Source organism: Arvicola amphibius, chromosome 6 (assembly GCF_903992535.2).
Source record: "Arvicola amphibius chromosome 6, mArvAmp1.2, whole genome shotgun sequence".
Taxonomy (NCBI): domain Eukaryota; kingdom Metazoa; phylum Chordata; class Mammalia; order Rodentia; family Cricetidae; genus Arvicola; species Arvicola amphibius.
The window spans coordinates 89,217,032-89,244,662 of record NC_052052.2 but is presented as its reverse complement, the minus strand read 5'-3'; positions in this window follow the sequence as shown (position 1 = coordinate 89,244,662).

The following is a 27,631-nucleotide window of genomic DNA, read 5'->3' as shown; positions in this document are numbered from 1 at the left end:
GGGAGATATTCTCAAGTCATAAGGCTGGCCCTGAATACCACTCTCTTCTGGAAAATTAAGGAAACCTGGTCTTTTGGTCATCCCAGGAGGGAAGGCCTGTCTGGGAAGAGTGAGTGTACTGCTTTGAAGGAGACTGTGGAAGAATGTAAGATACCTGCGTGTCTCCATTTGACAGGAGTTTAGACATTCTCACTATAGGAGTCAAAGTCATAATTTAGCTAAAAATGTCTGTTTTCAGTGGTGCTTTTGAATTCTTGGGCTACAACCCCGTCCTGGATGCTTCTCACTGTCAGGTGTTAGTCATCAGTGAGTCTGTGTGGGCCAAGCTTGTCTGTCCAGTGTATAGTGATGTCCTACACCAGTCACAGCAGAGGTCTAACAAGTAAACACCAACTAGATTAAACAATGAGTACCCATGTGGACATGGACAACACACACAGACACACAGACACACACACACACACACACACCCCTTCGGCTTCAGGTCTGGTTGTTTTCTGAAAGCCACATCGGTATGCACAAGATGGTACCACCTTTGTTTCCAAGGCCAGCTGCCTCATCCCTAACTCTTCTTATGGGCTCTACCCTTAGCACTCATCGCACGGTCTCTCCATCTCCTAGCATCTAAACCCATCCCACACCTGGTCCCCTACTCATGGCCATTCATTGAGCTATGCCAGTCTTTAGCCTCCAGCTTGAATTCACAGGCATTCTGTCTCATCTCTTTGTCTAGTCATTTCTCTAGACATGACTCTCCAACCTCCTCAGGTTTGGTTCAGCTAGCCTTGGGACTTTGTAGCTGTTCTTGGAAGTACCTTTATGGGTGTTTGTGGGACACGGCATCTGTGTATTATGATTCTGGTAACTCCATCTTGCCCCCAAATGCTGAAATTACAGTCTTGTACACCCATATCCACTCTGGAGACACTCTTGATTTTGAAAATTCTTAGTCTCTTTTTCTCTTATCCCATAGGCTGCATGACAGACGATCTCCCACAAGCATGGAGACAGACAGACACACCTCACCACATCAATGTAAACACAGATGTCTTTCAAAGGAGACAACTGGGTCTTTACTTTTAAAAATTTAAATAAGTATTTGACACAACTGACATGTTTATAAGCAGTATCTCGTTCAGTTTTTTTCCTCTTCAAAACCAAGGGAGGCAATGTCAATTCTTTCCTGAGGGGTAGAACTTCAGTCAGGGTGCAGGGTTTTGTCATCTTCTTGTCTAACTTGTTTATCCTGACTATTTAAGAATAAAAGAGAATTTAAATGTGGATTAAAAATTTTAAGACACTCTTTGAAAGTGTCCTAGAGAAAGATTAGGGAGCCGTGTCTGGAATTGTGCCAGTGCCCATTGGTCAGCCTGTCCATGAGGCGCTGGTGAATGTGCCAGTGTCCACTGGTCAGCCTGTCCATGAGGTGCTGGTTAATTGGTTTGGCCAGGCCAAACATCCTACCATGTGGAATGAGGTGGGCGGAGAGGGTCATTAGTGATGATGTCACACTCAAGGCTCTCTCCTGCTTTCCTGTTCTGATTCCCAGGAACAAGGACTTCATAAAACATTCCTCTCGTTCAAATGGTCCATTAACCTTTCCAAGTTGGCTAATGATTAATGCCATTAGTTTAGGTGGAGATGAGAGCTTCCCCAGAGGAGATGGTATCCACAAGGAGATAGGCTATGAGACCTAGGCAAACCTAACCTGCTGTTACTAGCCTGTCTGGGTGTGGAGATAATGGTTTGACTCTTGCCATCAGTGGATTTTATTATGATCATTATTAGGCATCTATTTGCTTAGCACCTGCCCTAGTAGGGAGGAGAGGGAGCCCAAATAACAACATCAGTTCTACCCAGACCTAACCATGTGGAGGTTGACAGCGATGTTCTGGTCTTGCGGTTCTCCTGGAGTGAGTTTGTAGGATCTGTTTTGTTCTCCTTGGTCGAGATTTGTCAGGTTCAACTTTTATAACTAAACTTTCCACTGGAAAAATTTGTTAGATACCAGCAGTAACACAGGGCTTAGTCCAATATACTTTGCTCATAATTCTAGGATAGCACAGAGGTCTCATGTAGAAGGTAACAAGCAAAGAAAGTAAACTCATCACTGAGAAACTCCCCCAAGTTAGGGATCATCTCTGATAACATCCGAATTGCCCCAGCAAAGACTGTGGTTGCCATCCACTACTATATTAATGTTACATGCACATGACTAAGGATGTATTCTAGTTATCCTGGGAGGTTTCCAAGGCGACCAGGTCATGAAGTTTCTTTCCTTTCTGTGTCTGAAATAGTTGTCATGTACTTTCATGAAGGTCTGAGGAAGGAGGTTGTGTTAACAAAGAAGAAAGGCAGGTCTTAGTAGTCATGGGGATTCCATAAATAATAAAGGCAGGTTGCAGTCGGAGGCTTTAATTAATAGTTTGTGTGCTTCAAGACAGCGCTGCGTGCTCAGTGCTGGCCCCGGCTGGTTAGCGGTGACTAGATGAGGAAGGAAGAGCCACCCTGCTGCCCCAGAACTGGCACTGCTCTCGCCATCTGATGATGGAATACCAAGCGGTGTTGAGGACACTGCCAGAGTCCTTGCCTTTGGATGATGGTAGAAGCAGAATCCATGGCCAGGTCCAGCCTTTCCTTCTACCCTCAAACCCAGACAGTCCGTATTAGATGCATTAAGCCTTTGATTCTAGCCTTGCCAGGCTGAGTCCCATCTGTAATTACACATTTCCCTCCTGCCTCTCCAGTTGCTTCGACCTTTTATCTCCAGGCCTTGCTGATCTCAAGGTCTAGGATGTTGCCTACAAAGAGACAGGCTGTGTGGCCTGGGCAAACCTAGCCTGCTGCTCGCAGTCCATGTGGGTGTGGAGACAGTGGCTTGCTCTTGCCACCGGAGTCACTTCTCTCAAGCGTTCCGTGGAACTTCGTTAGATCCCTAAGCCGTTATGTTCTTTTCAAAGGGGATGAGATGGAAAGGCCAGTGAGCTATTACACCGAGTAATAACTATGCCAAGCCCTTGGGAGGAAGGGAGAGCATGGCTTTCTGCTGGGGAGCTGATTCGGTTTTAATCAGCTCCTGTGGCAGGAGTCACGGGGAAACACAATTCTGAACACACATGAGAGCACTGAACTGAGAAGCTTGGGCACAAATGCAGTCACTGAGCTCATATTCATGTTTGCTGGCCTCTTCCACGTCTGTGCGGCCCTTGAGCCTCAGGAGTCTGGCTCATTCCACCCTGTGGCCGGAGAGACAGCTAATGCAGAGTGCAGATGCCATCCACACAGGGCTACTGAGCACACAGCTGCCTAGCCCTGCCACTCTGTCAGGGTTGAATGAGCTCTGTGGATAAAATTTCCCCAGAAGGAAAAACAAGCAAGTGTTCACTGTCCGTTTCTGGCCATTCGTTCCCTGGTGAACAGGAGACCAATTCCACTACCAAGCATAGGGCTTGTCATCAGCAGGCAAGGAGCATTCGGATGGTGTCCATCTATCTGGATCCCAGGGGGTGTCCTCTGGGCTAAGGGCACAACTTTAGTCTGTTTGTTTTCAGAACTGTATAGTTTCCCTGTACCAGAATATCTGTTACACAGTTTGAGTGTTTTCTGGAGTGTGGGTGTTTGGCCGTTTCTATTTTCTATACATTATGAGCAATGTAATACTTCCATAAACAATTCCTGCCACTGAAGGGGGCTTCAAGTAGCAGGATTAGGTTCAACATCGCTCTAGAGATGGCACAGCCTGGCTAGGAAAGCTGGGGCAAAGGTCTGGTCCACAGTGCTTTTAGAAGCAAGGCTATTGGGACTGCAACCTCCTGTCTCTCTGCTGCGCTTCTGGTTACTGTGAGGTGAGCAGTTTAGGTCTACCATAATTTTCTGTCTTCCTATAGGCCACCGTGTGTCCTACTATAAAACATTCAGTCTCCCCATACGTTTCCCATGTGTCCTACCATAACATTCAGTCTCCCCATAGGCCATCGTGTGTTCGGCTGTAACATTCTATCTCCCCATAGGTCCCCCTGTGTCCTACAGTAGCATTCTGTCCCCAAACCTTTCCTCTTTAGAAGTTAATTCCCTCAGGTGTTTTGTCACAGGAATGGAAAGCTATCTGAAACTGAATATAGTTTTTGCAAGGCCAAATTTTCTCTCCAGAGAGGGTTCTAGAGAGAACCTCTTCTGGGCCTTTCACTTAGTTCCAAATTTTGCCAAGAGTCTTTGGTATTCTTGGCCTGCAGACACACAGCCTTGTGCTCACAGGATTCTGTATGTGCACCTCCATGCCTTTTGTTTGCCTTACAGGAACACGAGTCCCCGAGGTGGGGTCCCCAGTTAGTCTCTTCACTGATTGCACTGGTAATAGTCTGCTGTAAGAGATGGCCCCCTCTCAGACTCTAGGGGAGGACATGTTTGGAAACTGCTCAATCTGTAACTCTCCTGTGCACAGTACAGCAACCTTTCTGTGAGATTACTCTTCCACTGGGATTACTGGGTACTGGGGAAGCACCTCTCTCTCTCTCTCTCTCTCTCTCTCTCTCTCTCTCTCTCTCTCTCTCTGTGTGTGTGTGTGTGTGTGTGTATGTGTGTGTGTGTGTGTGTGTGTGAGAGAGAGAGAGAGAGAGAGAGAGAGAGAGAGAGAGAGAGAGAGAGAGAGAGAGAGAAATAAGCAGAGTTGCTTAAATGTTGGGTTTGCTGAGCTGTTCTCCCCTGGGCACTGTGTAAGGGGACCTGCTACTCCAATCATGTTAGTGAGCGCTCTTTCTGGACCTGTGAGGTGCATTGCCCACTGATTGTTTGTGAAGCAGTATACCTGAGGGGTTTAATCTTGGGTTTGACTTACAGGTCAGAGTCCAGGCATGAGGTAGAAGCCATGACAGGGACTTTAACAAAGAGAATTCAGTGCAGGGGCTTGTCAACTAGGAAAATGAATGGAAACAACACTGTGTACAGTAAAAAAAAAAAACCCTGGGAGTAGTTAATATAGGGCAGCTATTGCCCCTAAAGACAGGATAACACAGATCTGAAGCAACGGAGTCAGATGTTTAGAGCTGGTGGTGGTCATGAATGCCTTTAATCTCTGACACCAGGGCCACTGGGGACTCTGCATGCAGCCACGTGGCCAGTCTTCACATTTCCTACTATGATGGAGGATGGGCTTTCCTGTGTTTCTGAGGAGCCAAGAGAGAGAAAGAACTTGCTTGTGGGAGTCACCGGTACAAGGGCTTGATGACAGGATTGCTAATGAGGCTGTGTGTTGCTATGTTCCCGAGACACTGGTTATCATGACATGGGGTGGGAGGAGTCTGACAGATGCTGACACCTTCTCTTCTGACCACACCTGAGTTATCTGTAGTCCTGCTTGCTGTACATGTACTTGGTCATGTGATCCAGGCTGATAGAATACAAATCTGATGTCAGTGTTGGGAGGGATAGTCAATGGTCCGATATCTCTCTGGGGCCCACCTAGACAGGAATATGGAGGGAGGAGATGGTGTCTGAATCCCTGGAAGGAAGCAATATGAAGATGCCACAAGTCCCTTTGTCACAGCATCTAAGCTGGGAAGTGAACACATTGTGACACAAGCCCAGTGGCAAGTGCCTTTCTCTATTAGACACTTCCATGTGTTGCTGAGAAAGTCTTGATGCTGTTCCTCTTTGCCTTCTACTACTGCTAATGCAGGTGATCTGTTGGCTCAAGAATTTTTGATGAAAGAATGTTGCATCAGTAGGTCATTGTGATGTTCCCTCGGTACCTTATGAGCTGTATATTCTGACAGTTTTTTAACTTTCCCAAGCGTTCATTGCCACATCAACAAAACTAAATTGTACATACATATGTCTACATGACATATGTGTGTATATAAACACACACACACGAACACGAAACAGTTCTGGTTACTGTTATGTGACAGGACTATCTGAATTTGTATTCTGAATCAAATTAAAGATGGAGAAATTATGCATCTCTGTGTCATATAAGTACATTCTCCGTGTCAACAGTTGTGACTACACTGACTAAAGTCGACAGAGTAAGTCTATGCTTTACAAAGTATGAGTAAAATATTAGCCTTGAATGTACTATACTTCATCTTCCAGGGCAAGGCCATTTGGTCTCAGGCTTGGGTGGATTAGGACTGGATATTTATGGGCGTGTGCTCTGGAGCCAGGTAAACACAGGTTCCACTTTTCTTTCTGCCTTTAGTAGCTGTGTGATTAAGGTGAGTCATTTGCCTATCTGCGCCTAAGCGTCCTTATAAAGTGGTGATAATTATACTTGACTAACAGGTATCATGATAACTCATTGTCCCCTGGATGGTGCCACATGTGACCATCATTTTTGGTGGCGCAGATCAAGCTGACACGCTGAAGTTGGCAGAACAATAACATGGAAAGAACTCAGGTCCTTGAACAAGACTGTCACTTGTGTTAGTCAGCTCTCTGATGCTGCGACAAAACGCCCTGGAAGTCAACCGAAAGGGAGGAAATGTTGCTTCTGGCTTGTGATTTCAGAGGGCTCGGCCTGAAACTGGTGGATTCTACTGCTTTTAGTTCTGTGGCAAGGCAGAATATCCTGTTGGGGAAGTGTGGAGGAGCAAAGCCACACTCTTCAAAGAAGCTGGGGAGCAATGAGAGAGAGAGAGGTAGGCAGCGCCACAATGTCTCCCAGGCAGTTCTAAAGGGCACTACTTCCCCTCAGGCTTCTCCATCTAGGACACATTTGACCACTACTGGTTTAAGGTAGTCACAGTGGAACAATGACTCTGTTATTCATCCTAGTAAGAGAACAATTTTGTGTTAATGAAACTAAGATCCTTCTACGATTAAAAACACGAATTAGGATCTGGCCTTTTCCGGCTCCCTCTCCTCAGCTGCCTAAGGACCTAGCTGGGGGCATCTCCATGGATACCTGGGAACCCCTCTAGAGTCAAGTCTCTTGACAACCTTAATATGGCTCCCTTAATTAAGATATATGCTTCCTTGCTCCCATATCCACCCTTCCTATATCCCAAGCATCCCATTCCCCCAAGCTCTCCCCATCCTCCCCTTCACGCTTTTCTCTCCCCATCTCCCCTTACCCCCATCCCCCCCCAAGTTCCCAATTTTTGCCCGGCAATCTTGTCTGCTTCCAGTATCCAGGAGGATAGCTATATGTGTTGGGGCAGCTGGCCCAATCCCTGCGTTCAGGAGCGTGGCTGCCCCAGGGGAGTAGGATACCCTTAAATAGGATGGGGCGCCGGAAGGAGCCCCGTTTGCTATCCCCCGTGTTACCTTCTGCTCCACTGGACCCTTGGTTCTGTAAGTTCCCTTATTTCCCCTTTTATTAAAACTGATTTATTATAAAAGGACTATTTTGGTTATTTCCTAACCCCTCCGACCGCCGGTACATTTATGTTTTTCTTTGGGTTCACCTTCTCTTGCATATCACCATAGAACCTTCACCTGGAGAGGGATGGAGATAGAGACAGAGCCCTACACTGGAGAACTGGACTGAGCTCCCAAGGTCCTGATGAGGAGCAGAAAGAGGGAGAACATGAGAAAGAAAGTCATTACTGTGAGGGGTGCATTCACCCACTGAGACGGTGGGACAGAACTAACGGGAGATCACCAAGACCACTTGGATTGGGACTGATGGAACCTGCAACCAAACCGGACTCTCTGAATGTGGCTGATGGTATGGCTGATGGTGGAGGCTGACTGAGAAACCAAGGACAATGGCAATGGGCTTGGACTCTACGGCATGGACGGGCTCTGTGTGAGCCTTGTCAGTTTGGTTGAGCACCTTCCTGGACCTGGGGGGAGTTGGGAGGAACTTAACATAAGGTAGGGAACCCTGTTGGCTCTTTGGCCTGGAGAGGGAGGGAGTGGGGGTATGGGTGGGAGGGAGGGGAGGGAAGGGGGAAGAGGAGGGGAGGAGATGGAAATTTTTAAAATATTAAATTAAAAAAATGAAAAAAAGAAATTCCTTCCACTCGACAGCAAAAAAAAAAAAAAAAAAAAAAAAAAAAAAAAAAAAAAAAAAAAAAAAAAAAAAAAAAAACACGAATTAGGGTAAACCTTTTGACAAACAGTGATCTTTAGATCAATTCTAGCAAGAATGTGTAGATAGCATTTAGGAAACAGCAGTTGAAGGATTCTCAAAGAATGTTCTTCCAAGGAGAATGCTTCCCAAGGGACATGTCTCACGTGTGTTGTAACAAAGTCCTTAAAAGCTCTGTGTTGCTAGGTTTGGTGGTCCAAGGGTTGCTTTTCATTGTCAAGTTGCCTGGATTCAGAATCCTCATGGAGTCAAAGCCCCGGCGGCTCTGTGAGGAAATTTCCCAAAAGGCTTGACTGAGAAGGGCGGTCTCCTTGATTCCTGTTAACTGGGGGAATCGTCAGACACCAGCAGTCATCTTTGTCCTCCTGCTGATGGTGGCTACTAGGTGGCCAGCTGCCACACACCATGGTCACTTCTATTCCTAGCCATGTAGGCTGCAGTCTTCCAATCTGTGAGTCAAAGATGAGCCCTTCCTCCCTGGTGAAGCTTCTGTCAGGTATCTGGTCACAGACAAGAAAAGTGGTTAGTGCACCTATAACCTCCAAGGCCCCGGCTGTGTTCTGCAGCATCGAATACAGGTGACACATGTACACATGCAGAATACACGATTTTCCTAGGATCAGGAGAGCGGCATGGTTGAGGTCCCAAGGCCTTTGTTTTTTCCTTAGTTGTAGATGTTGTGGAGAATAAACTGGTATGAGCACATATTCGCAGGAGGAATGTTTCTGGAAAGACTACCACAACAATTCAGGAAGCAGTGACTTGGCTCTGAACTACCGCTGAGCTGGTCAAGATGCGCGAGGAGGAAAGTTGACTTACTGAATAGCGAGAAGACCAGCACTAGAGTGTGCATGGCAGGGCACAGGCAGCACAGAAAACAGGGGAGAGGGAGGGGCAGGGAAGGAGGAAATGAGCCCAGGTCTCCACCCCCAATAATCTCATCTGCCAAACTCTGAGGGCTGCTCCTGCACCTAGGCACCATGGGACTGCGCATGTAGTCTTCTGCTGAGTCCTCATAAGAACCTTAATATGTAGGCATTCATATTGCTTCATCTTCTGATAAAGAAAACTATGAGTTCAAGAGTTTAAGTAACTCTACTCCTAAGAGTAAAACCTAGCACTTTTAAACCCACTTTTAGGCCAGGCGGTGGTGGCACACATCTTTAATTCCAGCACTTGGGAGGCAGAGGCAGGTGGATCTCTGTGAGTTCGAGGGCAGTCTGGTCTACAGAGTGAGTTCCAGGACAGGCTCCAAAGCTACAGAGAAACCCTGTCTTAAAAAACCAAAACCAAAAACTAAAAGCCAAATAAAACCAAAACAAAACCAGTTTTAGACCCATTACGCCTGCAGTATCTTTAACCAGTACCAGGATAACCAGATCCAGAGTGACACAAGGACTCAGCCAGTTAAGGAATGTGCCATATTTGGCAATTGGAAAGTCAATGGGGGGACATTTCTGGTCAATGACATGCCACAGTGCGAAAGCAAGGTGAAGGAAGAGACCACTAGGCAAATCCAGGCTGTCAGGCGATAGGTTCATCTCTTTCAGTTACAGCTACAGGTATTTGGGAATTTCATGTGGAAAAATTTGCTTAATGCTACTTATAAATCAAGATCTTTTCGAATCTGATATCATTTGCACAAGCATCCATCAAGGTTCATGTAGTGACATCTGGGGTCAGAGGGTGGTGGTATTGTTATTGTTATTGGCATTTGGTACCTTTTGAAGGGTAGAGTCCTGTGGGAGGGTCTAGGGACATGGGATGCTTACTGTTGAAGGAGGCTGTGGCCATTTCCTTGCTCTTGTTTGTTTCCTGCAATGATATGAGCTGACTCTACCTTATACTTCCTGCCATTGGCTGTAGAAATCCTCATCAGAGGCCCAAGAGCAATGGGTCCACCTGGCTGTCAACTGAAGCCTCAAAATTGTGGGTCCAAATAAACCCTTTCTCTGTGTACTAGCATCTGGATTTGTGCCAACATATTCAACAAGGAGCAATTTCAGGAACATAGAATTCATGTTCAGGGGGGCAGTCCATCATGATAGGAAGGCATAGAGTTCACAGTTCAGGGGCCAGTCAATCATGATGGGAAGGCAGGGTGATAAAAACAGATCAGCTGCTGCACAGGAAATAGCAAATGAACAAGGAATGGGATCCAGCTATAAAACCTCAAGACATGGCCTCAGTGACTTATCCCTCTCAGCAGTTCACCACGTCCTAATGACTCCACCATCTTCCAAAGCAGGGATACCAAACACAGGTGCCTGGGAAGGACATTTCCTATTCAAACCACAACAGTTCATTGTCTCAGGTATTTCTCATGATGATAGAAAGCTTCCTAGATATATACTCAACCCATTTATTTCCCCACTGTTCACTTTGGCTTCTAAACAAGAGACCAAATAGTTCCCATTCTGCTTTCAGTGTGAAGTCAGGCGACTGTTGCAGAGAGGAACCTGGCACGGCCACTTTCTTCCACCACCCTTATGGTTGACGACACTCATCTAGCTAAATTGGTAACAGCTAATCCACACGAGAGTCCACCAAACCCCAGGCAAGAGACTGTATTTGAGCATGAGATTGCTGTTGTGGAGGAGACGTCTTGGGAGCTCTTTCCAACTGAACCAGACTCCTGTTTGTTAGAAAAGCATTCTGGTTGGGTTGCTGGCTCTGAGTTACTCACAGGTGCCAACATTGCTGGCTAATTGCCCTGGAGTAAATGCCAGCTCTCGTCTGGGGCTTCTGAAAGGCTTCCCATCCCCCTGAGCCATCCAGCTTTGCTCTTGGTTCTGGAGAGCCTGTGCAGCTGGCAGTGAGGAAGGATACCCATGGCCTTTCCTCTGAGAGTGTGACCGCGGAGGGTCTGAGGACAGCTGTCTGTAAACAGTACCGACCGGCTCAGAAGCCGACTCTCACACATTTATCAGATGGATAAGAACATCTACACCCCTTTCTTCTCCTCCCCGGTCTGGAGATGCTCCACAGAGAAGTGGAGGGCAAGCAGAGGACATACTTCCCAATTAAACCAGAAATTTTAACATGATGATATACATGACTCAATAATTATACTTCCCCGAGGCCTTGTTAAAGTTGTCTTCTAAAGAGAAAGCAGAGGGCTTTGTTTTTGTCGTGATGTGTAACAATTTTTGTCTTGGCAGGCAAGCTTCTGGAGGCCAGAGACCAGACCTTTTGGCTTTTGGTTGGTATCTATCAGAGTTGTCACTGTGTGTATGAGATAGCTCCAGCTATCGACCTGTCTGGGAACATGGCAACATTCCACTTCCCAGCCCTTTGTGGGTAGGTGGGGTCCTGGGAGCGGCCCGGAGATGAGTTAGAACAGAAGGCGCACTGCCTCCCCTTCTCTTGTCTGAGCTCCTCCTCAACATTCTTTTCTCTCTGGCATGCAAACTAGAAATGCTCACCATGGGGATTGTTTATCAACCTGGATTCCTGTGTGGGTTAGTAAGGACAGAACCACACACACACACACACACACACAAACACACACACACACACCTCAGCCTCCTACTCATTTAACTTGCAGTGAACCTGCAGCATGAGTAAGAAATGAACCTTTCTAACTGTAAGCCAAGAATTTGGAAGTGTTTGTTATTAGAGCATCATGTGGTCCAGAACAGTGTGAAGGCTTGGCCTGTAGCTCAAGAACACGTTCATCTACATCAGTTAATACAGCCTTTGTGGTGACACCATAGGCATCTAGGGAGCAGAGATGGTCTTGTGTTCTTATTGTATACCTGGCACCAAGCAGAGACACTTGACATTTTCTTTGCTTTTATCTAAGGTTTGTTTTTTTTTATTTATTGGTTGTGGGAGAGAGAGAGAGAGAGAGAGAGAGAGAGAGAGAGAGAGAGAGAGAGAGAGAGAGAGAGAGAGAGAGAGAGAGAGAGACAGAGAGAGAGAGCACATACACATGGCACATATGTAAATGATGGGAGATAACATTCAGGGACCAGTTCTTCACCATGAATTTTAGGACTTGAACTCAGGTTGTCAGGGTTGCGTGTCAAGAGTGTCTACCCATAGAGCCATCACACCAGCCTGCTGTGTGGTCTTTCCCAAAGAAAGTGTGACTGCTAGGGCACCTGGAAAGACTGGGGAAATATGAAAAGGAGTAACTGAAGCTCAATATTTCTCCCTCGTTATATTTAAATCTACATTTTCCGATTCCCCTACTCTGCTCTTTAAAGGATGGTTTTCACAACTAGTATTTCATCAAGTGTGTTTTGAGAGCTGGGAGTACTCTGAAGTTTCTGGTAGAAGTGCAGCAGATATCAGCAAAATAATGTTTGTGGAGACAGACAAGGGATTAGGGGAGGGAGGGAGGGAGGGAGGGAGGAGGGAGAGAGAACACTCCTCCTAATGGACCCAGAGGCTGCAAAATCACGTATCATATCAGAAAAGGGGACATGTCAGAAAAGCATTACAATTTTGTTTGTCTCTGTTTCTCTCTGAGACAAGTTTTCACTATGTGATTCAAGTTGGCCTTGAACTTCCTGAGGAGCTCTGATTGGTGGGGAATCCATGTCTTCTGCCTTCTGAGCGCTGGGCTTAGAGGTGTGCACACCTTGCCAAGGGTGCTTTTCTTCTGGGTGGGTGACTGGAGAGTTCATGGCATCTCGTCTGGAGATGGATGTCTTCTGGACACGGTCCTAACAGCTGCCACTCTCCGAATGACATAAGCACTAAATCACTTTTCATAGCTCAGTGTAATTAGCTCCATCATCTCGCCAGTCTAGCCGATTGTGGAGGCTGCAATGGTTGGTAATACCACATCGAATGAGTCTATTTTTAGCCTAAACCCAAAGATTGCTTTAGTTAACTTAAGCAGGCTGAATGCAGTTTCTCTTAAGCTTTCTAAAAACAGTATGTAACCTGAAGACCCGTCTGAGTCATTATCTAAAAATTGCTTGCCACTTACTTTGCCTAGGCCGCGCCTGTGTGGCCTGAAGTGGCCAGGCACACCTGCCTTTCTCTTCCTTTAGAACCTGTGGGCTGAAGTAGGGTGTTTTTGTTTCCTTGATCACTTGGCTGTGGTCCTGTTTCATGGGATCTCAAGACTGCCGGATACATAGCCACTACTCAGTGTGTGCTTGGCCAATAGTGAAGCAATGAATGAATGAATGAATGAATGAATGCCTGTAGCTCATTTGCTTGAATCACAGAGCTCATATCTGCATGGAAGGACACGAGAAAGCCTTTCACTCTTCTGTGTAAAGCTTCCTTTCAACAGGTCAGTGATCGGTTCTGCTTCCTGCGGCTGAACACAGAGTTGGGCTCAGACCCAGCACTCATGGTCCAGTGTGACTTCAAGCTCAATATGCCAGTAGCTACCACTCAGCTGCTGGAGGAAGGTGGAGATACCTGGGTTGCATAAGGATATGATTGGAGCAGGGCCACTGTACCCTCAGCATGTCACATCTTTTCAGCAGCTACCCAATACCCATGAGCAAAGAAAGAAAGAAAACTTCCTGGCTCGAGAATGGGGAGAGAGGGTTCTGAATGCAGATCCACCCAGAGGCTTCCCCCTTCCACTGCGAATGTAGAATGCCTTGTCTTTCCCCTACTGCTCGTTTTAAAATCATGAGCCACTGAGTCTTTTAAATGAGCTTTCTGTTATGTCATAAATATTCAGACTGGGGCTGGTAATTGTTCCCTGTGATTAATGCTGCTTACTGGGGGAACATTGGGCAAGGTTCTCACTGGAGGGTATGTCTTTTATGTTTTAATGTTGCTCATGTATAATGAAATTTGTCCTAAACTGGAGTTGAGACACTGGAGTTAGGGTTAAGGATTTTTTTCTTCTTCTTCTTCTGGCAATGTTTGGAAGTACTTAAATTGGATTTTTTGAGCTCCCCCTCCTCAAACTGAGATTCAGGTAATTGATGGGGCTGCAGGCCAGAAGCTCCTGCTGGCCGTTTCAGTTGCACTGGTGAAGGGTTAATGGGGAAAAGCACCCCTCAGAACGACACAGCAGCTCCCTTTGCTTCCATTTTAATGACACTTTCTTGCCAGTGTTTTCTCTTTGAAGAGCATTTTAATAAACAATCGCTGGCGTTTCATGTCGAGGGCAAGATTTGTAATGACATTCATCTCCCCGGGAGTTCTTCCTTAGCTTGTGACTGGATCAGGGCCACCACCATGAATACAGCCCAAGTGTGGGTGGCTCGCAATGCATCATGGGTCTCCCCTTGCATGGACAGAAGTGGCTGCGGGTGGAGGTGGGGGCAGGGGCCAATTCTGAGCTCTGCTTACATGTCTCTGATTTATAAAACTATCTGAGGAAGACAAACTATCCCCAGGACCCTTGAAATAAGAGTCTGGCAACAGGGGACACCCAGGGCTATACTGTTACTAATAGACTGTCTCATATTTTGGGGTTGGAGGAGGGTTGATACCCCAGTGCCCGTGGAAGCTTGTCACCATTGCTCACAGAACACCCATCTGTGGAAAACATCATTCTGGGTTCTGTGCTAAGTCAGCCTAAGCAAGAAGTCAGGCTGTGTGCACCTATTACTGGCTGAAATCACATGTAAACTTATACAGCCAATTAGTGTGGGTCTCAGACTTCGGCTAAGGTGCTCACTGGGCTAAAGCAGGGCTGAGGGCCCAGCATCATACTCAGAAATAAGGGGATTGATATCTTTTCTGGCTTTATCCGTGTTATAATTAACCACAACAGTGTTCTAGAAAGATCTCTTAGGCCAGGAAGAGTGTTCAAAGAAGATAGCTGCATGCATAGACCTTGTTTGGGAATGATGACTGTCCTACATCTTGGTGGGTGGTACCATTCCAGGCATGGCTGTAGGGACTCATATAGCTTGTCCTCAAAACCATGGCAGTGGCAAATTCTGCAGGACAGTGGGTTGACAGCTCTTCATACATGACAAGCTGTTTACTTCTTCCTTTCTATTGTAGTAGGTCACAACTAAAATGCAATCAGTAGCCTGACATGACTTTTAGCAGGAGGGAAAGCTGTGATGTCAGGGTAGGGCTGGTGACAGGTCTCCCATGCACACTGTCGTATCTATTTCCATGGTGTGGATGTGCAGGCTAGGGCTGTCTATGCCCAGTGCATCTTTTCAGAGTACCCATGGGGATGAGGGTGCAGCTCAGGGGTATTGTGGACTGCCTTACATATATGAAGCCCTGGGTTCTAACCAACACCACGGAAGAAAACATGCTGTTGCAAGAAAAGACTAGCCAGCGATACACTCATCAAAGTAACACCATACAACTTAGTGGCTGAGGAATAATGAAGTAGCCTCTTGAACATGGTATCAGGGAGTCTGATGCATCAGAGGAGGAACCCACTACTAGGGATATGTATTGGGCACAATGACAGATTTGGCCAATTTTTGTTAGGCTAGAACCAGAACTGTGGAAAAACTCATGAAAGAGCTTTATGGTCACTTTTTTATCCCGGCTGCACAGTATCTAGAAGCCCAGAACTTTCTCTATGGTATCCAGAAATGATTTCAGCTGAAGGCTAAACAAATAAGTTCCAAGAACCTGTGGATGCCCCATCACGAACTTTTGCCACCTGCCTGAGTTCTTGCTGAGAATACACACTGAGATTGGTGTCTGGGACTCCACTCCTCTCAGAAGCCTGCTTTTCCCCTCTCTCTTTCTGGGGGTGAAGAATTAGTTCTGATTCTATGGATATTTCTTTAGCAGGATTGTGCTACCTGTGGCAAACATGATTCTGGTGAAGGGAGTTTTTACCAGAGCGTCAAAGGGCTGGATTCCTAGAACCATGACAAGCCAGCAGGTCTGCTATGTCACCATGGTTCTGCTATTGTTTTTCCAGGTTCTGGTCCCAGCTCTGCCATTTATTAACTGTCTGACCTAAACCTCTTGCTGTAACCAAATGGTGAGGTGGGAAGTGGCCACAGTAGGCCATAGCCAGGATGTAGAGAGGGCTGGCATTTCAAGGGTTAAGTGAATACAATATGAAGAAAGCACAGCGACTTAGTAAGTCATGGATAAATGCTACTTATCCTTTCTTAATCCAGAACCTCAACAGTGTGCACATCCTCCCTCTCATTCTTCCAGACTCTGTACTGGGCCCTAGTGTGTTGTCTGAGTGAGTCATATTTACTCGATTTGCCAACAAAATGATCAGTATCAAGCCTCATGCTGTCCACAAAACAACAGAACGACCAAGTGTTTGCTTGAGACACCCAACACACTTCTTCCAGGGCAGTGAATCCTTACTTCAGGTCAGGCTAATAAAGTTCATGGAGGGAAGGGTGAAATTTATCTGGGCTTTGAACAATAGCAATATTTTAAGATACAAATACTCAAACAGTCTTTAAGGTATTTCTTTGGCCCTCTTCCATCAGAAACAATACACAGTTTGGCTTAATTGTACTTGCTCCTGAACTTGAATCTGCACAAGTACTTGGGTCTGGGTTCCTGGGGTCCCCAGACTGCACTGTCCCCAGACTGCACTGTCCCCGGACTGCTGCTTGCAAAAGGGAGGGGGGAGATTGTTCCTAAAGGAGGTCAGCTTGCTGGCTCTGAGGAAGGGCACATAATAGCACAGCCATGCTGTGGCCCAGGTGGAGTCATGGCCTTCAGGGCTACTCATCATCCCCTGCCATCCTCATTACACAACACATGGAAAAGAACAGTAAATTGAAAGACAATTTGTTGGCCCCCAAGGACAATAGGATGGTTTTATGTCATTAAATGCATCAACCAAGAGAACATTTATTTCTAGGCTCCTTTGTGGGGCGACAGCTCTGTCCAGGAGACAGCCCTGACTCCTGGCAGGCCTCTTCCGGTGCCTCCCAGGCAGCTGGAGGCCACGGCTCTCATTAGGTCATGTTTACTGAAGGTGCTTGTTTTCTGTCACTGCTCATTCGGTTACAGGACATGGATGGGACAAAGCGTGTTGTAACTGACCACCAATGGAGTCAGTTCTGTTCACGGATTATGGTTGCCTTGGCAACCAGCCTTGCTGAGCTCACCCCAGCAAACATAGAATGAATGACTGGGTCAACAGCTCAGATAAAAAGAGGGTTATGCAACTATTTGCGGAACCCTTGGCAGAGGTTCCCCCTCCCCCGACATTTCCCAAATATCCTCATATTTAAAACTTCCAAATGAAGATTTTTTTTTTAAAAAAAAATTTCATACAAACAAACACACAAACAAAATCCGGTTGCTTTGGAAATACAAAGTCTAGAAGATCTGAACTAGGTGTTTGTCGCTTCAATTTCAGAAACAACTCAAAGGCGTGTTTAACGATGAGGCTTCTCGAGACCAGAAGCCGCAGCAGCCGCTCACGTATTTCTAATGATCTACCCAAATAATTTCATCTGCTAGGATTCAAAATTTTAGTCATTAAATGATTTTTATTCTTGTCTTTGCTAAATAGAATCTCTATAATGAATTTTAAGATGCAGAAATAAACTTTTGGGAAAAAAACAAACAGAAAACAACTTGAGACAGGACGGAGTCTCTTTGTGGAAAAAGCAAATTTGGCCGGAAGGACAATTTATTTAAGACAGCGAGCACAGAGCGCCGGGACTGTGCCGCCTGCTCCCCAGCCATTTCATTCTCCACAAACAACTGGCACAGGGCCCGGTTTCTAGAGTAGTTTGTGTTTATATCTGATATTGGCGGGAAGAAATCGCTGCCTGAGTAATAGAGCCAGTGTCACGTGACCTGTACCTGGGCAACCGGAGCATCAGAGTTGCATCTCCCGTCCAGTCAACATTTTCTGTTCTTTTCTTTGTGCCCCCACCCAGGTGGAATCAGGCCTCCTATTCTATACCAAGTAGATTTACGATCAGGGTGACCTCGGTGGGCTCTTTTTTGTGAGTTTTGTTTGGCTTTGTAGTTTTGGTTTTGTTTGTTTTGACTTAAGGTCTCTGAGTGCAGACCAGCCTGGTCTTGACCTTGAGGTCTTCTTGCTCTGTCTTGAGTGTGGGGATTTCAGGGCATCCGACTGCAGGAGTGGTCCCTTCTGAGCACCTCCTCCTGTCTGTGTACAACATCCTCTTCTTTTCTTCCCATGTTCTGAGGACTCAGGCCCCCATTTCTTCAAATGGTATTTGCACCACCTCCACACCAATTTGTTCCGCTTAAACTGCCATGGAAGAGGACCGAAAAATACCTTGAGGATTTTCCTATGTTTATATTTTTAAAATTATCGTTGTTCAGATAAGTTATTTTCCATAGCATGATACGTGTGGAGGGTCATTTAGTGGCCAAATAACTTCAAGATGGCACCCTTCTTATTTTTATCCTAGCTACAGCTTTTTCTTTTCTGGAGAACTCTGGAAGAAAAAAAATGAACACAAGTGTGAATAATATGTATTTTTACAGAAACAATTATTTCAGAGAGTGTTTACTCCTTCATTTTGTTTTTGATTTTGTGGTGGTTACATAGCACCAGGAAGCCGCAAAGAAATATTTAAGGAAGTCTGGTGCCTCTTCATCTGCTTGTCCAAAGAGCAGCTTGCCTGAAGATAGCACAGTGTCAAAATCATCCTAGCCTTAGAAAGGAAGTGAGGAGCATCAGGACTTTAAGACCAACTTCTGCTACATAGAAAGTTGGAGGCTAACCTAGATTACATGAGACCCTGTCTCAATCAAACAAAACAAAACAAACAGCAAAGAATTCCCTCTTAAAAAAAACTCAAATTAGAAAATAGATACTGATATAATTCATAGTTTATCCAAACTCTGTGCGTGTGTGAGTGTGTGTGTGTGTCTGTGTGTGTCTGTGTCTGTGTCTGTGTGTGTGTATGTGTGTGGTCAGACTTTCCTTTGAGCTGCCAGCTTACAGATAATGACATGGAGACTTATTAATTATGAAAGCTTGGCCTTATCTTAAGCTTTTTTTCCAACTAGCTCTTATAACTTAAATTGACCTGTTTTTATTAATCTATATTCTGCCACATGGCTTGGCTACCTCCCCTCTGTATCATATGTCTGACTTCTTCAGTGTCTAGCTGGCACCAAGCACCTAGATTAATCCTGAGTTCCCCTCTCTGCCTGCAGTCCCGCCTATTTTTTCCTGCCTAGCTACTGGCCATTCAGTTCTTTATTAAACCAGTCACAGTGACGCATCTTCACACACTGTCAACAAATGTTCTGCAATGTGTATGTGTGTGTGCATGTGCATGTATATGTTTGTGTACATGTGTGCGCGCATGTGTGTGTATACTATCATGTAAGTGTTCACAACTGTGACCACACCACCAGGCTCTCTGTCCTGTGTTCATATTATAGTTACCTTTACTTCTCTCTGAACTCACCTGTCTCTGACTCTGGCAGACTTGGTTGTCCATGCTTATAATTATATTATCTGACTAGTACATGGGTGGGGAGATGTAGTGTGTTCTCTTTGGCCATCTCATGTTTTCACTCTGCACAATTTCCTTAAAACTTATCCAATTTATTGTATCTATTAGCAGTCTGTTCCTTTTTATTGCTCATTAGTGTTCTGTGGAGTTAAGGCATCATAGTCTGATCAACAAATACAAAGGGTATTTAGGCAGTCAACAACTTCAGACACTTCTTTTTTTTTTTTTTTTGGTTTTTCGAGACAGGGACACTTCTAAATAAATTTTGTACAAATTTATGCATAAAATAAACTTCTATTTTCTAAATAAACGACCCCAAATGCAACTATGAGATTGTAAGTAAGTCTATTGAAATTCCAAAAGAAACTGAATTTAATGTCATTCATACTCCCACCAACAATGAGTGAGTGACTGTTTCCCCACAACCTGTTCAGCATCAGGTTGTAAAGTGCCCTGTATTTCACCCTATCTGATAGACCTGTCAGTGAAACATCACAGAATATGAAATATGAAATAACTTCTATATTTTACTGGCTGATGGTGATGTTCATGGGCCTGTAGGGTCCTTGTAAGTCTTTTTAAGTGAAAATTTCTATGATATTTGTCCGTTTTCTAGTGGATACCATAAGTATTAGTTTTGAGATTTTTAAAACATATTTAGATATGAATATTCTTTTGGAATCATGATTTGAAAATATTTTCTCCAAATATGTACTTTGTTAAGGTAAAAGTGTTAAGATTTTGATGACCTATGTACAGATTTTTTGTTTACCCATCTCGTGTTTGGTATCAAATTTAGGAATTCTTTTTGTAGTCATTAAATTCTAAATATTTTCTCCTCCTTTTGTAGCATTCCATATTTTACACTTAAACCCATGATGCATTTTTTAATTTTTGACTGTTACTGTTTTTAATAAGGAATAATGTTCACTTCAAAGATCATTTTATTTCCTTTACAAAGGTCCAACTTCTTAACAGTATTTTTTCAAAAGGAGAGTGTCTGCCCTCTCTTAAAGTAATTGCTCATTGTAGAAAGCTCACCGAGCAGACCTGGATAGGCAGATTTTATTTACTGATTTTTGCCCATCCGTTTATTAGTCTTCCCCCACCAGCACTGTGCTGCCTTGATTATGGCGCCATACAGATGTTTAAGGGGGAAGGGAGGAATCTCATGGGGTCCCAACTCTCAACAAAGACCTACAGGAGACGAAGGCATGCTGAGCATGGAAGAACCAGTCTTGCCCAGGGAGGAGTACACTAATGGTTATCCAACACTAAATGGTCAGTCCTGAAAACATACACACACGAGACATTATACGAACAGAGCAGGTTGTATTTATGCATTTAGGAATACACACATGCACATATATGTAACAAAAATGACAGGAAAAGGGCCTATGAATTTGAGAGAGAGAGAGAGAGAGAGAGAGAGAGAGAGAGAGAGAGAGAGAGAGAGAGAGAGAAAGGTTGTTTATATGAGAAGGGTTGAAGGAAAGAAAGGGAAGGGGGAAAACTGATGTAAGTATATTTTAATTAAAAATTATTTTAAAAATAAAAAAGGTCTCCAAGGAAACTACTTTCCCAGTACTATAGCATTACAAATTCAATTCCTTTTATTTAAGAGATCTACTTTATCTGCACTAAGTTCTGCTAGCTCATATTTTGAAGAGTGTCTCCACTGTTGAGGTTTAGAGCATAAAGTTTGTATTCATAGCCCTCACTGCCATCTGAATCCATCCAGGATTGCTGTAGTGCTTTGCTCCTCTGACACTGGCTGTTTTTCTATTGTCTCTTTACCTTTGTCAGTGTTGCTAGAGGACATTATTTCCTCAAAGAAACAGGTTTTGCTTTGTTTATTAAATATTAATTATTCCTTCAGTTTCTTATTATTTTCACTTATTTCTGTTCCAGTCTTTTATCAGTCCTTTCCTTCTGTTTGCTTTAGATTGATTTTGTTTTTCTCTTTCTGGTTTTTATTATTACTTTACTATATGTGTATGAATGTTTTGCCAATATGTATTTATGTGTCCCATGTGTTCTTGATGCACAAGGAAGCCAGAAGAGAATGCTGGATCTCCTGAAGCTGGAATTTCAGGCAGTTGTGAGCCATGCAGGTGCTGGGAGTCAAACGCAGGTTCTCTGGAAGAGCAGCCAGTTCTCTTAACTGTTGAGCCATTTCTCCAGACCTTCTTTCTAATTTTTTTTTTTTTTATTAAGCAGGGTTTCACCATGCCACTCTGGTTGACCTGGTCTGGAACTTGCTATGTAGTCTAGATTAGCCTTGAAGTTATAGAGATCCATCTGCCTCTGCTCCTGAGTATGAGGATTAAAGGCATCTGCCTCCACCACCTGCCTCTTTCTAGGTTGTCTTGAGATAGGAAATTGGAATCTTGATCTCAGTCACATCTTCCTGTTCTTTGTTTGAGACAGGGCCTCTCTATGTGGCTCTGGTTAGTCTGGAACTCCATATGTAAACCGGGCTTACCTTGAGCCCACAGAGATCTGCCTGCCCCTGCCTTCCAAGTGTTGAGATTAAAGGCATGTGCCATGCCATTGGGCCCATAATACTCTTTTGATATAAATATTTCGGTGTAATGACTTTCCCTCTCAGTTAGATGCCTGCTCCAAAGTTAGAGACACTGTATTTTAATTTTCATTCAATTTTACACATTTTAAAGATTTCTGTTGAGAACTTTTCTTCGAACCATCAATTATTTGGAAATATGTTATTAGTTTAGTTTACATGTACTTGAAGATTTTTCCCATCATCTTCTTGTTATTCCCATTGCTACTCCCATTATGAGAAGAATATACTCTGAATGACTTTAATTCTCTCCTATTTGCCAATTTTGCTTTATAATCATGGACATGGTCTATCTTGGTTAATTTTCCATTGGCTCTTGCAGAGTGTGCAGTCAACTGCTCCAATAAGTATTGTGCAGGTGTCAGCATGGCTGGTGGCGCTGCAGAGGCGCTGCAGAGCTCCTCAATATCCTTGACTGTGTCTTGCCTAGCAGTTCTACTAATTAGTGAAACCGAGGTAGTGAAGTCCACAGCCATAATTGATTTTACTTTTCAGACTGATCAGTTTTGTTGTAAGTTCTTAGCTTTTAGACACAGGGTCTCTAGAAGTTCAAGCTGACCTTGAACATTCTGTACAGCTGAAATGACTTTGAACTGGTATCTTCGCTTGCTCCTCCCAGGGGCAGTGGTCCAGGTGTGTGCCACGGTTCCTGGCTCTTTCTTATTTTATTTATTTTGAAAACTTTTTGCTTAGTGCATAAAAACTTAGGACTTGGTATGTATTTTCTGTGGATTCTTTTATCATTGTATGTTGCCCTAGTAACTTTTTTCTCTGTAGTCTGTTTTATCTGATAGTAGTGCAACTCTGATTTAAAGTTAACGCAGGCTTGTCATGTCTTTACTTATTCCTTTACTCTCAACTATCCTGTGTGGCTCCGTTTGAAGCGCATTTTTCTGCACTGTACAGATCTGTTCTTATTTTATCCTTTGAGAACTAGTATCAGACCCAAGGCCTTGTATTTTCTAGACAAATCTATTACTGATTTATAATTTTGATATTTTTTAAAGCATAGCTTTCTAATAATGTTTCCTGTCTCTGTCTCTGTCTGTCTCATTTTACTTCTCCTCTCCAGAGTCTCACTTTGGAGCTCAAGCTAGCCTTGAACCCCCATTCCTCAGCCTTCCGGGTTGCTGAGATTATAGGTGTGTACTGCCACGCCTACATTACTGCCTTTTGGTTGACACATTCTGATGATTGGTAGGAGAGTGATTATCGGTACACCAGAACTTACATCTGCCTTTCTAATTTTATTTTATTTTGGTTTTTTGAGACAGGGTTTCTCTGTAGCTTTGGAGCCTGTACTGGAACTCAGTTTGTAGACAAGTCTGGCCAAGAACTCACAGAGATCTGCCTGTCTCTGCCTCCAAGTGCTGGGACTAAAGGTGGCGCCACCACTGCCCTGGCTGCCATTTTGTTTTTTACTTTATTGCTCTGTTCCCTTTTTCTTGGTTTATTGTGGACTGCTGGAACAGCTTTTGAATTCTGTAGTGAGGAGCCTCAGGTTGCATTCCTGCGGCCCAGTTCCCGGCCTCCTGACTAGCTTATGCCCCAAAATAACAACACACAAATTATATTCTTTTAAACACTGCCTGGCCCATTATTTTCAGCCTCTTACTCACATCTTGATTAACCCATATCTAATAATCTGTGTAGCACCATGAAGTGGTGCCTTACCGTTTAGTTTCTAGCATACGTCCAACTTGGGCTGGAGCTTCATCGCATCTGGCTTCTCTCTGAGGAGAGGCACCGTGGTCTGCCTAACTTAAGAGAGGCATGGAATCTGACTGAGCCATCTACCTCACTTCCTTCTTCCTGTTCTGTCTACTCCACCCACCTAAGGGCCGGTCTATCTGATGGGCCAGGCAGTTTCTTTATTAATTATCCAATGAAATCATCAGATAGATAGAAGACACACCTACATCATTTCCCCTTTTTCTGTTTAAACAAAAAAGAAAAGCTTTCACTTTAACATAGTAAAATTACATATAACAAAACCGTTATCATGCAAAAATTACAGTTACAATATTTATATCTACTTTATCTTTTATCATAACAAAGGAAAACAACTATAACTGTCTATCTATTCTTCAGCTCCATCAAAGACTCCAGAAGAACACAATATTACCTAAGTAAATAAGAAATATGCAATTTCCATATAACTCTAGAAATGATAGAGACATCTCACTGCCTGGACAGTCACCCAAAGTTCTTTTGTATTGTTGGGGCATCTATCTTCAGCCTATAGGCCCACAGTATCCAGCAGAGTTTCCCATGAAGCAGGAAATTTCAAAGACAGCTCAGTCACTATCTGCTGTGTCCTGCAGAATGTCTCGCAGACTCTTTCATGAATCAGGAACCCAAAGAGATCATCTCACCTCTAGGCAAGTTTAGCAGTCCTCTCTCTGAGGGTTCTCTGTGTCCAGTTTATGCAATAGTCCAGGCAAGAGCAGTTTCTTCCCCAAATGGCTATCAAACTCAATAAGGAGCCTCTTCGATGCCCATCTTCCTCTTGAAGTAGATTGGTGCTGCCAGGAGCAGACATGTCTCATTGTCATGAAAAACCCTAACTTATTAAGACATTTAAAATGCAATATTCTGTAGTCTTTGGAAGATATGAAGTATGCCTATCTAACTGAAATATATCTCTATATATCTAGAAAATCTAACTAACATGACTACAAGCTTAACTATTATCAATGATTTTTCATTAGCAACCTATATTTCCTAATTATACATTACATTTTTAAATGAACTACACAATCACAATACCTTAATCGTTATTAGAAATACATATACATATAACAAAATAGACCTTATATTTCTATCAATAAGGCAAAATTTATACCAATGTAAATTATTCATATCTATATCATCTCCCCCTTTAAATGTAAAAGAACATTTATAAACAATATTTGGGAATATGGACGTAGTTATTTCTCTCCAAACTGCTTCCTGCTGAATGGGGACGTTGTTAATCAGATCTTTCATGGTGTAACCTGTGTGCCAGGTGCATCTCAGTCATCAGTTGGGTGAAGTAATTTTCTGAAGGTGTTCACAGCAACCTTTCAGGAGGGCGTGGTCTATCATACCATATTGGGATAGAAGCAATCCAACGGGTCTCATTTTCTGTAAAAATAAAAGAAGAATCTCTTTTCCAAAGTATCATATCCTTAGATCCAAATTCTAAAGTCAAGGTATTTTCAAGATATCTTTCTTGGATTAGTTCAGCATCATTTGTAATCAAATATCTTTTAGCAGCTGTTGCTCCTTCCTCAGCATTCAAACAATTCAAAAAGAGCATAATAGCATACAGTATCAAGATTCTCTGTGTATTTTCCATCTTTGTGCGGCTTTATTTTAACCTCTATTTCGTTTATTTTTACTTTTATTTTTTGAGAAGGTTCTCTGTATATCTTTGTCCTGGAATAACTCTGTAGAAGAGGCTGTCCTTGAACTCTCAAAAATCCGTCTGTCTCTGCCTCCCCAGTGCTGGGATTAAAGGTGTGTGCTACAACACCTTGAACTCACAGAAATCTTTCCTTCTCTGCCTCCCAGGCATTCGGATTAAAGGTGTGTCCTGCCACACCTTGAAGTCACAGAGGTCAATCTACCTCTGCCTCCCAAGTGTTGGGATTAAAGGTGTATATGGCCACAACAAACTAATTCCTTTTTCTTTATTTCTTTCTCTTTTTTTAACTGTAAGAACTTTAACTTTTAGCCTGCATGTATTTTTAACTCACTGCAAACCATTTAGAGGTTTTCTTTGTCTTTGAATCTCTCTTTACTGTATATCTCTCTTTTTCTGACCACACGGGTCTTTAATTTACCAAGCAATATAGGTAGGATTCAAGCCATGGCTTTGCCGGCTAGATCCAGCCCATTCCTTAGCTTTCCAACCTCATAGCCGAGGTACCCGCTGTAGCTATGTTTATCACAACTCTGTGGCGGTTCAAGGTCCCTGCCAGCAAGCAAGCTGCAACAGTGTTAAACAACACTAAAAAGCTCCATAGTCAGGACCGCCTGCTTGAAAGAGTCAGAGTTTGCCCTGGCAGGACAGCCCAGAAAGCTGGCATTTTTAAAACAGCACAACTTTTTTCCTGCTACAACTGAAAACAAACAAGCAGAAGTTCAGACCCAAGAAATTGCTGCTACCAAGAAGCCATGCTTTATTCTATTCTTTCCCAAGCTTTTTCAAGCTTTCTGTGGATTCATTTATCCACACTGATTTATTCACAGTACTTTTGGAGCATTCCAGGTATCTCCCTAAATGGAAAAATTGCTGCCACTTAGAAGCCTCCAGACTCCCGAATTCAAATAAATTATTTGGTTTTCTTTCTTTTCATTGTGTCCCACATGAAATGGTAGTACATATCTCATGTTAACCAGAAATGTGGCTGAAGAATATCTTGAAATAATAGTCTAACCCTTAATTTTCTGATTTCTTTCCTTTCTGCAGGTCTCAGCGATCTTCTGTTGTCATTTTGTCTTTATTTAGAGTGATCCTAGTCTGCTTGAACAGCCAGTCTCTTAGTGGAAGTTCTCTCAGTTTTCCTTAATTTGAGAGTATCATCATTTCTCCTACACTTTGTCAGGGACTTTGGCCAGGTTGCCCTTTGGCATTTGCCAGCTTGTTTGCTTTAGCACTGTCTTCTGGATTTTATGGGTTCAAAAAAGTAAACTGTTTTCACATAAACTGTGTTGTATTCCCCCCATAGGTAAAGCATCATTTATTTCTTACTGTAAAGAGTTTTTTCTTTATATGTTGTTTTCAAATCTCCATCATGATGTATTTTGTGAAATTTCCTTCCTTCCTCCCTCCTTCTCCCCTTCCTTCTCTTTCTAAATTGGTGCTAGTTGGATTTTTCCAGATTTTTGGATTTTTTGTTTGTAGTCTTTCATTGAATTTGGGAAGTTTTGTCATTTCTTGTACACAAAAGTATCGAGCATATTTTCAGGTGAATATATAACTTTTTATTTATACCAGATACTTTGTGTTTGCAAAGATGACAGCTGGTTGGTAGCTACAGCAAAGACTAAGTGCTGAACTTGGGATATGGGGAATGAAAACGCTGTCTTTGCAGCTGTATGTACGTTCTGGGTACCGGACTTTGAGGAAGATTGGGACAATGACTTAGAAGAATACTTGTGAGACATAGAAATGGAAACAGGGAGGGAAGAAGACTAAGCTTTCCTGAGTGCCCACTGTGTGCCAGCAGTACCTACTGTGTGCCAGACAGTCTGTATTCTAAACTCAGAGCTCCAATCAACATTTTGGCTCAGTTGTCTTCTTACCAGCCTATTGTACAGATGAGGCCACAGCACACAGGGGAGGCTGAAACTGTTGAAAGTCCTTTAGCTACTGCGTCTTAGGGACAGGAGCAAAACTGAGGTCTCTATACTACAGCTGAAAGGACAGTTTCTGGATGGCCTAAGAGCTAAGAAGCAGGTGAGATTTTTAGTAATCACTGCTATTTCTCTAAGTCTGTGAACCCACTCTTGGAGGTATCCTCAATGAATTCTAACTATTTTCTCTTAAACAACGCCACCACCAATAAAACCCCCAAACAAAACAAATCAAAAAAAAAAAAAAAAACACATGCAGGTTGGAAATTCAATCTCCGGTGTCCTGAGAGCACAGCCACTTGGCCAGCTTGTGGGTTTCGCTTTGGGAAT